The 14,675-nt window shown below is 35.7% G+C and overlaps 1 long non-coding RNA gene across 1 annotated transcript; it reads left to right on the forward strand.

The window, feature by feature from the left end:
- The first annotated feature begins 507 nt into the window (after nucleotides 1-507).
- On the forward strand, nucleotides 508-14,675 carry LOC126832589 (uncharacterized). Its single transcript, XR_007684786.2, has 6 exons — nucleotides 508-643; nucleotides 1,989-2,030; nucleotides 4,296-4,470; nucleotides 8,170-8,292; nucleotides 10,343-12,032; nucleotides 12,825-14,675. It is a non-coding gene; the product is annotated as an uncharacterized LOC126832589 (long non-coding RNA).

Consider the following 14,675-nt stretch of genomic DNA (forward strand, 5'->3'; position numbering starts at 1 on the left):
CGTTAATTATATAATATTATTTTTCTCCGGGAATAAAATTGTAACGTTTTGCACAGGGAATTATTGTAACTTAATCCACCGGGAAAAAAACTGTAACTTTTTCCACCGGGAAAAAAAACTGTAACTTTTTCCACCGGAAAAAACTGTAACTTTTTCCACCGGGAAAAAACCGTAACTTTTTCCACCGGGAAAAAACCGTAACTTTTTCCACCGGGAATTTTTTCTCGGAATCCAAAATAAAATACGATATCTGTGGGTAGCATGTCACACGCGAGGAGAAAGACGTGAACAACAATTAAAGGGAGATAACCTGTGTATATCTGTTTATCTTAGTTCATATCTCATAATCATCACGTAATTGTTTGTTGTCGTTGGTTCTATATGTATGTGCAAACATTCTAAAGGTCATTTGACCTGTTTGTTCCACATGAATCCAGTATCACCATACTTATCCTTTTATATATATATACATATATATATATTATTATTATTATTCACGTATTTTTCTGGTGATGTTTTGAATGCAGACCACCATTACGTGTTGTGATGTCATGATCTATTTGATCTATTTCCTGGTATGTCCTGGCGTTTATAAAATTGAGTGTTCGTTCACCATAAGATACGTAGAAATATGTCTCTATATGTAAGTTATCGTATAATATTGTAATATTGTGTCACTAGATTTCAGCTGTTTTATAATTCATGTACTATATGATAATGGTATTGTTGTAAACGTGAGCTGGTTTCCCTTGTACAAAATGGACTGGGGCTAATAAAGACGAGCATACGCCATAGTCATAGTGTGATTTAAGGGGAATTTTGCCCAGACAGCGTGCATAAAGCCTACTCCTATATTGAAATCTTATATCCAACTGCGAATGACTCTTGTAAGTGCACGCCAATGTGTACGCGGGACCTCAGTTGTGTGTCCCATCCATACGACTACACGTTGTCCCTTAAGACTCTCCGTCCTGTACCACTGACACGGGAAACCACGCCAGGCATTCACGGTGAATTTTCTCGACCAACACAGATATCAAACAGGTTAGCGAGTCAATGCCTTACTCATTGAGCCACCGTGGCTACCACTTGACTTATAACATTATAGTCTTTCATTGAAACATTTAGAATTTATATGACTGGTAAAACCTTGTCGAAACGTCGTATATATAATGGTTGTCTTCCATAGTACTGTAGTATGTTGAATTTAGATTCGTTTTTATACGCCCACATGGAAATGTGGTCGTATATTGCCGTCGACCCTGTCCGTCCATCCGTCCGTCGTCCACAGTTTCTTGTGAACACTCTACGGACTACATTTATCATCTGATTGTTTGGAAATTGACATATTTTGTTAATTTAGTTAGATGGAGTTATGGAGTTATGGCCCTTCTTTTACATTGTTGCACCTTGTGAACGCTCTAACAACACAAGTTATCATCCGATCTGTATGAAATTTATATGCATCGTTTAAATTAGTAAAACGAAGAATCCTGTTGAATTTCAGCAATTTCCGTTAATTACATCTAGAGTTATGATCTTTGTTTCACTTTGTTGAATCTTGTGAACGCTTTGATGACAACAGTTATCATGCGATCTGTATGAAATTTATATGCATCATTTAAATTAGTGAAAGGAAGAAGGTTATGGAATTTCAGCAATTTCCGTTTATTATGCCTTGAGTTATGGTCCTTGTTTCGCTTTGTTTCACCATGTGAACGCTCTAACGACAAAAGTTATCATCCGATCTGTATGAAATTTTATATCGTTTAAATTAGTAGAAACCCCTGTTGTTTATTTTTGGACATGATTTTGGGCGAAAGGACCAGGAGGTATCCATACGTCTATGGGAATTCCCTATGAAACATAACGTAATTTGCAAGATATAGTTATAGAATTTAATCTCCGCCACGGACCCAGAAGCGGTGTGTCCAAGTCAACACATAACACATATAGTTGGCAATTTATATGTTAACCATTTTTTTCAGTTTCAATCCACTCTGAATAGTAAAATCATAATGGAGGCACGGGTATGTATATTTAGTATTATGTAATCGGTTGTTTTACTCATGACATTTAGCGTAGGACGGAGCTTACACAGGAAATGGAATGGAATGGGGTTTTACGTCCTACTGCTCTCCTCCGACTGGGTTAATGAAGACGGGCATACGCCATACAGTGTGCTATGAGGGAAATTTTGCCCAGGAAGCGGCACTATGGCAGATAAGGGATCTTTTACGTGCAAACCAAAATATACACGGGATCTCGGTTTTTCGTACCACCCAAACGACTAGACAGCTGTCCTTGTCAGGACCTCCGCACTGCACTACTGACAAGCTGAAACCACGTTTGAAAATCCAGATAAATTTTCTCGGCCAATGCTGGGATCGAATACGCGATCTTCCAGTCTTACCCACTTCGCCACCGTGACTCCCAACTTGCACAGGAGCCCTGGCTTAAAATGTCAACGGGCCCTTGCATCAACAGCGAAATTGGGGCAAATTCTTGTCACTGTCCGTCACACTCACTCAAATGCAATTTGTAGGTGAGTATGGTAGATACACAGATAAATATATTTAGCACAAACATATACAACAAATGACATACTTATTTATGGTACCAGGTTGCATTTAGAACTAATTTGGGAAACCCTTTTATTTGCTTATTCTTTATGAACTTTATGTACATAAGTATGTACAAAGATCTGACGAACCAAAGATCTATTCTGCTCCTATGTAAGTGGTACCGACACACATTACTTTTTATATGCCCACATGGAAATTTGGTCGTATATCGCCGTCGCCCCCGTCTGCTCGCCGTCCACACTTTCTTGTGAACACTCTAAAGACTGCATTACATTTATCATAATTTTGAATTTGAAATTGATATATGTTGTTTACTCTACTGAGATGAAGAAACCTATTTGATTTTAATTTCGTCTGAAGTTATGGTCCTTGTTTCACTTTATTGTACCCCGTGAACACTCTAGCGACTCAAATTACCATCCGATCTGTATGAAATTTATATGCATCCTTTAAATTAGCGAAACGAAGAATCCTATTGAATTTCAGCAACTTCCGTTAATTATGTATATCCTTTGTTTCACTTTGTCAAACGCTGTGAACGCCCTTACGATAAACTTTATCTTCGGATATGTATGCAATTTGTATATTTATATGCATCTTTGTAAATTAATGAAATGAAGAATCCTATTGAATAGTAGCAATTTCTGTTAAATAGGTCTAAAGTTATGGCACTTGCTTTACTTGCTTCACTTTGCTGAACCTTGTGAACGTTCGAACAACAAAACTTGTCATCTGATCTGTATATTTATATTCATCATTTAATTGGTGAAACAAAGAAGCCTATCGAATTTCAGTAATTTCCGTTAATTAGTTCTAGCGTTATGGCCCTTGTTTCACTTTCCTTGTGAACTCGCTGACAACAAATGTTATCATCGGATCTAAATGAAGTTTATATGCATTATTTAAATTAGTAAGACGAAAGATTCTGTCAAATTTTAACAATTTCTGTAAATTACTTCCAGAGTTAAGGCGCTTGTTTCAGTTTGTATAGAACATTTTGATCCCTCAAACGACAGCAATTGTAATCTGGTCTGTACGAAATGGTCTTATAAATGCCCCCCCCCCCTTACCTACAAATTAATAAATACATGTTTGGGACTACCCTTGTTGACTTTCGGACGATTTAGCTGCTCTGGGCGCATGTTTCGTTGCCTGGCAACATATCTTTTCTATTTCTATCGCTTGTCTGTGTACAAATTAGCGTGGATTAAAGATATATTATGGGAGATTAGATAAAGAGCTAGCAGTTCTCACTATAATTGTTAAAAACTAGATAATGCAAATGGAATTTGCTGAAAATTTCAGTCAAATTGATCCACTCTGAACCGAGATTTTAGCGATTGATAATTCGGCTTAGCCTCGATCATCATTACTAAAGTCGGTACGATAAAAACATAAGTCTCGATTATCCATTTCATGATTAAATCATTAATGAAAGTTGAGCAGCAAATCGGATCTTAATCCAACAAATATCGCAGGCTAGCGTTGACATCGAGAGTTGTATATTGATCAGGATAAGTTATTAATGTCTAATAATATTAATAGGCCTAATGAAGGATCTGCAATAGGCAGATTTAGCTCTTGCATAATGAATGTTTAAGCATTGAGAAATTTGACATTTTCCGAAAAATTTCAATCACGCAAAATTACTCTAACTTCAGAATATAGTTCGGCATTACCATATTATTATTATTATGGATTTGATTTCAGGACAGCAAAAAAACAAAACTTACCCAGCTACTGTTAGTATTAATGCTTCATGCTAATAGGTGCCAATTACGAGACGACCAGAACATGCAACATAATTGTTCATTGCCTTATTGTCGTAAAATGAAGAATGTATTACAGCATTTGCGCGTATGTACGGCTGGAAAGTGTTGTCTAGGTAGGCATTTTCTTCTGCTGTATTTAAGCTTTCTTTAAACAAGCCAATGCCATAATGATTTGATGACATAATGTTCCAGTTATATCTTTTCGATACAACCCATGTCGAAAGCGTTTATATGAAAATAATTAGGTTTTTTTGAAGGACTATTATATGCGCAATGTTACACGTATCTTTACTTTAATTACACGTGGTATTAGGGCGGGAGCCCAAGGGTTTCAGCTTAGCTGAAAAGTGGACTAATTTTCACCTGTGGTATCATTGCCTGCATATCTGGTATCCTCAGAATGTAGAAAGTCTGCCGGGTATCTGGTGGTGGGTGTATCATATGAGAATGGTACAGCAGTGTACTTTACATCTTCTAGTATTACAAAAAAACACCCTGACAGACATTTCTAGTGGTGGGGTACCCGTGACAGAGTTATGTAATTGCGAGACCACAGCTAGGGTAGATTAGCTGAAATCTGTACCACCTAAAACTGCTTATATTCATTTACAACCTCTAGTTTCTCGCCTTGATAACTTCAACTTTCATATGATTTTAACTTTCCTCCTCTCTTAAATACTAACACCTTAGTCTTACTTGTGTCTACTTTCATGCCATCGTCTTTACAGAAATTATTCAATACATCAATTTGGTTTTTTTTGTAATTGCCCTACAGTGTCTGAGATACTTGCCATATCATCTGCAAATAACAGTTGCATTACATTCGGCGTTCTTGCATCTATATAGATGCCTTTGCTTTCACATTTCTCAAGTATGTGTTTTTTTACTCAAGATCTTCTACAATTTGGTTTAAGAACATGACAAATAAAAAAGAACTGAGCACGCACCCTTGTTTTGTGCCAATTGTGCATCTGAAGTACTCAGAGAGACCATTATTAGCTAAAACACATGATTTCATATTTTCATACATAGATTTAACAATTTTAGAACTGACCTTATTTTTAATAAGCGTATACAGTAAGGTGGGATGGTGTACTAAGTCAAACGCAGATGAAAAATCAACAAAGATGCAGTATAATCTCCCTTTTTTGGTCAGGTACTTTTGCGCAACAGCATATAAAGAAAAACTGTTGTCAACTGTTGTGTAGCCGTGCCTATATTTTGCTGCTCTTTAAATTTATTCTCAATGTCACCCCAAATTATAAGTTTGTTATTTATAATTTTAGTAAATATTTTATCCATTACATTTAATAAGGAGATGCCTCTATAGTTACATGAGTTGGTAACATCACTCTTCTTATAAATAGGATATATTACAGCCCTGCTCCAGCTCTCTGGAAACGTACTACTAATTAAGATCTTATGGAGTAAAAAAACATAACAATACAAGTAAGATGTCAATGGTGGTTTTGAACATCTCGATTACAAGACCATCTTCCAAGCCACTTTTGCCAGTTTTCATCTGATTCAGTGCTTTTACGATTTCCTCGTCACTTATTGGATTATCTAAGATATCCGAAACAACTTCGGTGGGGTCACTCAGGGTTAGATTGATTTCCTGCCATAAGGCCGACTCGCTTGATGCTTCATTCTCCGTTAAGAGATTTTGAAAATGTTCAAACCACTGATCAGTTGAAATACTGTTATTTAACTTTGTTTTGTTTAAATACTTTATTTTTTTCCACATGGCATTTTGATCTGTGATCTCTATAAGACTATTTATCCTACCCCTATTATCTACTTTCTGCTTTTGTTCTTCACAAAGTGATTTGAACATATTTTTGGTTTGTAGGTCAAAAGGCTTTCGACTCTTTCTGTAGTTATTTAGATTTATGTATTTATTAGCCGTACCCTGGTCCACAAATAGGTTGACAATTTGTATATTTAGGTTTGTTGTTTCTAAGCATACCTTTGCCAGAATATTGTATTGATTGACATAAGATTTTTATTGCATCATTTACTCTGTTTTCTACAACAATACAAGAATGGGATAATTCACCATTTGTTACAATACCCTGTAATGCTACTTTAAATCCGTTGCTTTGTTTTGGTCCCATTTATACTTCAATTTTGAATTTAAACATTCTCTAGCAATATCTGACTTTTTATAACTTTTACAGACATTAAATATGCATTCTATTGGAAAGTGGTCTGAAATATCAGTTGACAGTATGCTAAAGTCAGTTACATATTGAAATAATAACGAACTAGTTATTCAACAGTCTATCGCGCTTTTAACTTTTGGTCCCTCTAGAGGTCACAATTTTTATCTGATTTAAAATAACGTTTTAGTATACCACCTGTACACCCTAATGATGGTTGAGTTCGAATTTTGTGCAAATTGGACCAAAAATGTCGGACAAAATGGCCGTCCCTTGTACGCATATCGGATCGTAACTTCCTGAATTATGGCCCTGAGCTTGTGGTCCCTATAGAGGTCATAATTTTTATCCGATTTATAAAAAAACGTTTGAATAAATCACAGTTAATACACTAGTGATGGTTGAGTTCGAATTTAGTGAAAATCGGACAAACATTGTACGCAAATAGAGTAAAAATATTTTATATCAAGGTTGTGGACTCTCTAGAGGCTACAGTTTTTATCCGATTTGGATGAAACTTTAAATATATGTTTTTATCATACGGATCTTGGTTTCTGTTGATAATCACACATATCTGAACGTTACTTCTTGGATTATGGCCCCTGATTGGTCGAAAATTCGCATTTTTAGCTTGTGGATTCTCTAGAAGTCATATTTTTTTTCCGATTTTAAAAACCGTTGAGATATATCACCATTCCACCATAATGAAGGTTGAATTGGAATTTCGGGAAAATCGAAATGAAACTGCCCGACAAAATGGCCGCTCTTTGTACGCAAATTGTGAATAAGTATGTAATACAAAGGTTACTGACCCTCTGGATGATACTTAAAACATATCTTTATATTCCAAAAATCTCAGTCCCTTTTGATATTTGCGCATTTAAGACCATAACTTTGTGGATTATGGCCCCTGATTGTACAAAAAATCATTTTTGTTGTTAGCTTGTCCTCTATCCATCTCTTGCAAAATGTGGACGTGTCCTGTCTGACAGCCACTGGTTTGTAATACTTGAAGATGTAAGGTACACTTTGGCGCTAATCTAACTCAATAATTCATGTCCAGAATCTTAGCCCTTACAGCCACACCCAATACCCAATACCCAATACCAGATACCCGGCAGACTTACATTTTGATAATACCAGATATGTATGTATTGATACCATATGGGTTAAAATTGGTACACTTTTCATAGACTGACACCCCCCCCCCCCTGGGCTCCTGGGCCCCTGGGCTTCTGGGATATATAATGACACGAGGTACAATTTAAAATTCGACAAAAACAATGGTTTATCTAAGAAATGAGTGCTTGTATTGCGCTTTAGCTCTTTATCTCGAATAATGCCTATGTATATCTTTCGATAAAGTCGTTTACTGTAAACAAACGTTATATTGGTTTTGAAATATATAAAGAATTGTGATTTTTAATCATTGCATTTGAGAAATGTCGAAGTTTGTAAGATTCAGAAAGTTTATATGGCCCAGTGTTGTTGGGCATGTTTTGTTTTGTCCAATGAGACTATTGCTACTTTAAGGTTGTGTCAATTCTTCTTTACAATAAAGCTTTTAACTCTGGATAAAAATATCCAAATATTCTTGTTGTGATAACCGTGATCGGATGTAATATCTAAAATCCTGAATCTATATTTTAGTTGCCCACTGTTTTACCTCTCGCCGAATAATAACTCATTGGAAAATTTGTACCAGAACTGATTGTCCGGTGTGTATACCAATAAACCGCATATTCCCTGCTCGGCGCAGGTCATCACCAAGAGGTTAGTTTTAAAATATATTTACAGATTGAATTCTCGCAGTGCTTCGTTTGATTAGAGCTAATCCCACTTAAAATTGCTGTAAAGGAAGCAAATTTCTGTTCCAAATTATGACTGGTCAATAACCAATAGCTAACTGCGTAACAATATCATCAAGCTTTAAAAGCTTTAAACAGACCAAATTGGACCAAATTATGTTTTCAACATACTGTTCCGACATGACTCACGAATGTATAATGCTCAATTAACCAGTGCATAGCAGAATATTGCAGAAAAACTAATTGCGTGACAAACGAGACTATCAAACGGATACAATGTTAACATTACTGTTTGGAGACGAACATACTTTCACCGTTTTTAATACCTTAAATCACTCTCCAATTATTTAGGGAAGACCCCAGATTAAACGAAGGGCTGTCAGGTTGCTGTACTTGGGATAGATTTGATTGAACGGGAAGAATAGACACACTCCCTCAAAAGCTCAAGTATCAGAAACCAGTCCGGCAATGGTCAGAAAGGGATTTCTCTGGCCATTGCTTTAGGAAAATGACTATGGCTTTCAATAGTTTATATCTGTAGGATAAGTTAAAGATACATTATGGGAGATTTTTATAGAGAGTTGGCCATTCTTGCTATAACAGTTCAAAAGTAGACGATCAAAGAAGAATACTTTACTTTATTCTGAACAAAGTTATCATCGTTGTAATATTTGACTAGAAATGGTAGTCAAATATATCTTCACCTTGGCCGATCGTTTGATTGACAGGCGTTAACTCCACCTACATAATCTCGATTATCAAGTAACGTTTTCAATGGCTTGAGACGGGGTTTCAGTTCAATTCGTATCACATTTATTTTTACTACAAATTAAAAATAAGACTTTTATTATATAGATAAGAAGCGAAAGTTTGAAAGGAATGGACCAAACCAATGAGGCATAATTATAGCCGACTTCGTGTTAGCCTGCGTGTACTTTTGTACTGTACGTGACTACGTGACTCCCGAAGCAGACAAATAGGAAACACTACAGTGATCCAATGGGGCTGCAATTCAACTGGGGTGATGTTAGCTGCGATGTTTATCAATTTTTCTGTAAACGCAAGTGACAAAAGAGCGTATAATACCAACATCCAAACTCTCATTTTAACAACAACTGAAAATAATATCAAGGCCGTGTATATCGAACTATTTGATTGACATGCGGCATGGCTCAACAGCGGCTTCGCTTCGTACACTCTATCATTTAGCCTCGATCTAACTGATGACGTCAACGTAACGGTTAGTAATCTCCGCATGGGGTGCCATTTTTGATTTCATCAATCAGTGAAATACTATTTAAATCCAAGCTGTAGCCGAGCCATCCGTGGGTCTACAGAGTTGATTTTGGGCTTGTTGTTTAAATAAAGATCAAAATTATAATTTCTATAACATCTATTAAGACTTGCAATAATTAGATTTAGCTCTTGCATAATGTATGTTTAAGTATATTACAACGTAGATTTAAGCAGTACTGTAGCGGTGTCAAGTCGACACGCCTTGCATAGTTTAGTTCTGGCTACATTTATTAATATGGTTCGCGCCCTTTAAATACTAACGTGGTATGAATATTGGTCTGATGACCTAAGTCTATTATTGTAGCGACCTCCCTTGTTCGTCTAGGTTGTCAAGTCGCTTGTATTGGTAGCACATGGCGGTAGACTGTAATAAAGGTGGAGATAAACTGTTGTCATGTTTTGTGTATATCAGAACGTATTTTTATTATATTTTTTTCTAGACCAACAGGCCAACTTTCTGAGCAGCCACACTGTTACTCTCTGCCCCTCTCTCTAACAGTGTCGTGCATTGTTATTATAAGCAGATACAAAGGAATAAGATATCATCTTTACCCGATGTCATCAATCAAAATATCTCCATATGCGGTGGTTAGATTATAATGTAGTGTAAAAATAAGAACAAAAGAACGAAATGAAATTACTATCTAATTTTAATTATATTGCCTTGCTCCATGGCAATTATGGTTATGTTTATAGATTAAACATTTATCTAATTTCAGATACTGAAGAATGAGACAAGAGACTTCCAATGTGAACTTTTAACGATTCACAGGGTTGGATTAAGACCTACGGGTCCCTTTATGGGCTTATAAGGGCTTAATACATTTTGATGCTCCATATATAATGTAATTAACAATATACACAATAATAAACCACTAACTGTTAAACACGTTCCAAATATAATTTTAACACATAGACCATTGCTACGATAGATGCATGACGAAGATTTCGAGAAACGGAAGTGACGAAAGGAAAAGGAAAACACAGGAGTTATCCTTCTATATAATTGACTTAAGTAAGGAACGATAACAGAAATACAGGCGAATTTCTGCTCACTAACAATTCCTTCGAAGACCAGGAAAATAGAAATATAGTCTCAAATAATAAAACCACTTTAAAATTTACTTGGCCTAAAAAACATCTGGTAGGATGGAATGTTTAAGCAACAAATATATTTTCTTCGCTAATTCAATTGTGTATTTTCAAGCAATCGTTATGTATATAGGCTTTCAACTGCCAAGAAAATATATATGGCTTTATCAATGGATAAATGAAACGTTTAATCTCTGAAAATTATTATAGGTCTATAAGTACATATATTATCTATCAATGAGCAAATGGCTTTATAGTCAAGATAGTAATGGTATTATGTACTTGTGATAAACTTCTTACATATTTCTAAACTTAAAATCTCATTTATATAATATATTGATGGCGTCAAATTATATCTGTAATAAATTATACGCATATAGCTATAAACACATTCTATCAATAAATATAAGACTTCACATCTGTACTAATCGTAATGATATTTTATTTACTTATGATAAACTTTTAACACGTCGTGGTAACGACCCCAGATTTGTACATGATAGGGATTATGGTTGAGGTCGCCAGGCAAACATTGTTCTTTTCCTTCACCATTCTTTCACTGTTAAAGAGTCCTGTGTTGAAACAAATTATTGAAATAAAGATATTTCATAATACGCTAGTTCCATAATGACTTAGTTTTTCTTGGGGTGACCATAAGCCACGTTTCTCAGCAGTTTTACTTTGGTGAATGATTGAATGGAATGGGGAGGGTGGGGGTGTAACGCCCTACTTTTCTGCTCCAACCTAAAACCTAATTAAAGTGTACATACGTCATGCAGTTTGTGATGAGGGAAGAAATTTTGCACGAAAAGCAAGTGGGACCCAAATGTTAATGGTTCGTTTACGTACACACCAACGTCTAAATGAGACTTTCGGTTTTTCGTCCCATCCGAACACCCCAGACCTCCTGGTTAGTGTGTCTGTGCTTTACTCACTGATCCACGTTTACTTTGATGCAGATTCATTGCGACAGGTAGAAGTATTCTCCGATCTTTAAACCTATAATTTGACTCAACATGACATGATCTAGAGTGATAAGGGTGACCTCGACTGATAAGCTAGTCTAATATGTAACACGTGAATAACAAAAATGTTCATTAGTCATAATAGTAATGTCTATAACTTATTATGAAGCCCATAGGATATGGTTATGATCATTAGTAATCAACTTTAACTATTGAGGTTGTAATTTTTATAAGAGATATGGAAAGTCCTAACTATGTAGATGCTGTAGTCGGTGTTATCATGTCTGCTTTATTTATAGGGGTGCTAGTTTTTGCGTATTACACAGAGTATGAAGTGTCATGTTTTAAAGAGGTAAGTTTGTTATTGACATTGGTATAATATTTCATTGGTTCTTTGATCCAACGATACATGGACTATACTTTACTTTCCAGACTAACATCTGATAGTTCCATGTACGCAATCCTGGAGTGTGTACGCGGGAAGGGGTATTTTGCCAAGACAGGGGCGCTTCCACCTACTCCTCTTTAAATTCCAACTCCGCGGGTAAACTTTACCCGCATTATATACCAATTTGTACAAGCCACTATGTTTTTTCGTTCCAACCGAAAAACGAGCATAATTTACCTGTCAGCCCCACGAGCTTCAAAAATATACACTACTCGCATGGAGGACAAGAGTCGAAGCACAATTATCAAATTCATTTTACATGGTATCTAATTCAAATACTGCCCCCAACGCCCTCAGTCACTGACAAATGAACGGAAGTACATAATGTAGTCCATAATGCTTTACATATCTGCTTCTTGTTGTCGAGACCAATTGAAGGATATCCTGGTATGAGGTTTGATGACTCGAGATTATGAGCATTCACACAGAACCAAACATCTTTTAAAATCCTTTGAACTGACTGACTATACTCCAGAACAAAGCTGCTTTTGTATCTGGTGTTTCTAAAGCATGTATTAATACACAAGTAGAATAAATATGTTTTAGCTGTACAAACTCCTCAAATGCGAAACCGTATCCAGTAATTTAAATATATTGATATCTCGCTCCGTACACTGGCGTTCATATTTTCACGGTCTTACTGAGCACAATGTATGAGTTAAATTTATTTTCACATTTTGGTGTTTTTTATTTCAGGACTTTCAACCAACACCAGTTGAAGTGTATAAAATCAGTGGAATTGATAATAAAGCTTGTCAAATATCTTTAGATAGTCGCTATTATCTACCCACTTATGAAACATCGGTTTGAAGGAACCAAGTATGAATGAGTTCTGTTCGGGACGATGCTCTGCTATTAGAAGAGATATTAGACGACGATCTGATAAGCAAGCACCTCACCACCTGAAGTGTGACAGGAATAATAATTGTAAAAAGTGTGCTGGGATTCAGTTTGAACGGGTGATGCTAGTAAATGTTGTCTGTAGACAATTCAATTGAAGTGTATACAATCATTGTGGTGACAATACAGCTTGTTAGATATCTGATAGATAATTTCTATATATTATAATGATGCAGTTTCCACGGAATGAATCGACCACAGAAAGTGTTATCTCAATATATCAATGTCGATTGCATTGGATTGTATATGTTGTTTGTTGAATGACCATTTGTCACTTTACGTTTGTAGATAAAGCTAATCGATTTTGTGTTCCAAAATGACATGGGATAATACGACACTATTACCCGACAACACGACCTTATAACTAGTTGCGTCACACCCGGAAATTTCGAGAAGAAGTTATGGATCAACCACATTAAAGATCTTTGGATTGTTTAACATAATATGTCACGTAAATTCTGTGGATGGAAAAATCTTTTAAAGTTTACATGTATTATTATTATGTTATTCAGGACAATTTCATGTGTTGGACCTTTAATCTGTTTGGTAACAGACAGTGATGTCATCACATCATCTTTACTATTAAAACTTCAGAAGCTAATAATCTCATATTTTATAAGAAATTACACATATTTATTAACATTTTTTCAGAAGAAAAACAACAATTTGAGATCACGGTTGTTTATAATTCAGACGACGTTCACCATTTCGAGAAGCCATTATGGCTCAGTGAGGTCCCGTGTTCGAGAAAGTTCATCTTGATTTTCTGGCGTGGTTCCCTTGTCAGATAGCCGTTCGGATGCGCCGAAAAACCGAGGTCCCGTGTACACATAGCGTGCATGTAAAAGCTTACCATGCAACATGACGAAACACGTTAGTGTGTAAGATTCAGGGGAAACAACTCTGTTATGTACAGTGGATATGGTTAACACAAGTAATTCTCTCACCCATTAGATTAAATGTTAAATCCATGATATTTTCGTTGCCAATAACATATTTTTGAACATTCTGGTGATCTAAATCTGTATAACCAAAATGAGCCCAACATGTCACAATCATAGAAATATAATTATACAGCCAGCTTTGGTTCTATGCCGGGTCAAATGAATCTTTGAAATGAAATGAAATACGTCATCTGAAACCACTGTCATAAATGTATTTAAACAGGCATTATGCAAGAGCTAAATCTGCCTATTGCAGGTCTTTCTTTAGGCCTTAAATGTTATATAAATTATTAATTAGACATTAATTAACATGACAAGACTATAATCAACTCTCGATGCCATCGAATGGCTCCGATTTTAAGTAGATAACAACGGTTCAGCCATTTAATGATTTAATTTAAAAATGGATAATCGAAACTTTGTTTATTATCTTAACAACGGTAGCAATGACAATCGAGGCCACGCCGTTCTTCTAACGGTGTCTTACATAGGCTAAGCCTGAACCCCAATCCCATTCAGTCATCCTGAATAAAATATTGTTTAAAACAAAACCGCGATAACTCGACTCAGAGTGAATTATTTGACTGAAATTTTCAACATATTCTCTTTTTAACTATTATAGCGAGAAATGTCAGCTCTGTATCTAATATACTATTTAATTAAACAGCTTATTTATTTGAAGAATAAACCTATATCAAAAGGA

This window comes from Patella vulgata, chromosome 1, assembly GCF_932274485.2.
Source record: "Patella vulgata chromosome 1, xgPatVulg1.2, whole genome shotgun sequence".
NCBI lineage: Eukaryota > Metazoa > Mollusca > Gastropoda > Patellidae > Patella > Patella vulgata.